This window comes from Penaeus monodon, chromosome 21 (genome assembly GCF_015228065.2).
Source record: "Penaeus monodon isolate SGIC_2016 chromosome 21, NSTDA_Pmon_1, whole genome shotgun sequence".
NCBI classification, from domain to species: Eukaryota; Metazoa; Arthropoda; class Malacostraca; order Decapoda; family Penaeidae; genus Penaeus; species Penaeus monodon.
Genome location: NC_051406.1, coordinates 10,893,153 through 10,893,409, shown reverse-complemented (window position 1 = coordinate 10,893,409; position 257 = coordinate 10,893,153).

Sequence of the window (257 nt, the reverse complement as noted above, 5' to 3'; positions counted from 1 at the left end):
GGGGGGGGGGGTCGGTCGGTTGCATTTTGTAAACTCAAGTGTAGATTATGAACACTGAATACGGCTGTATATGTTTTGCTGGTTTTTATGTCCTCTGTTGACTTTCAGAGAATCTGTTTAATGATCGTTCTTCAAAAGCGAGACAGATTACGACTGTCATATAGCCATTGCTACTAAAAATAAATAAATGAATAAAATACATTGGTCGATGATAACAAATAGCGCTTATTATTGGCAAAATTCAGTTTTATCTCTAC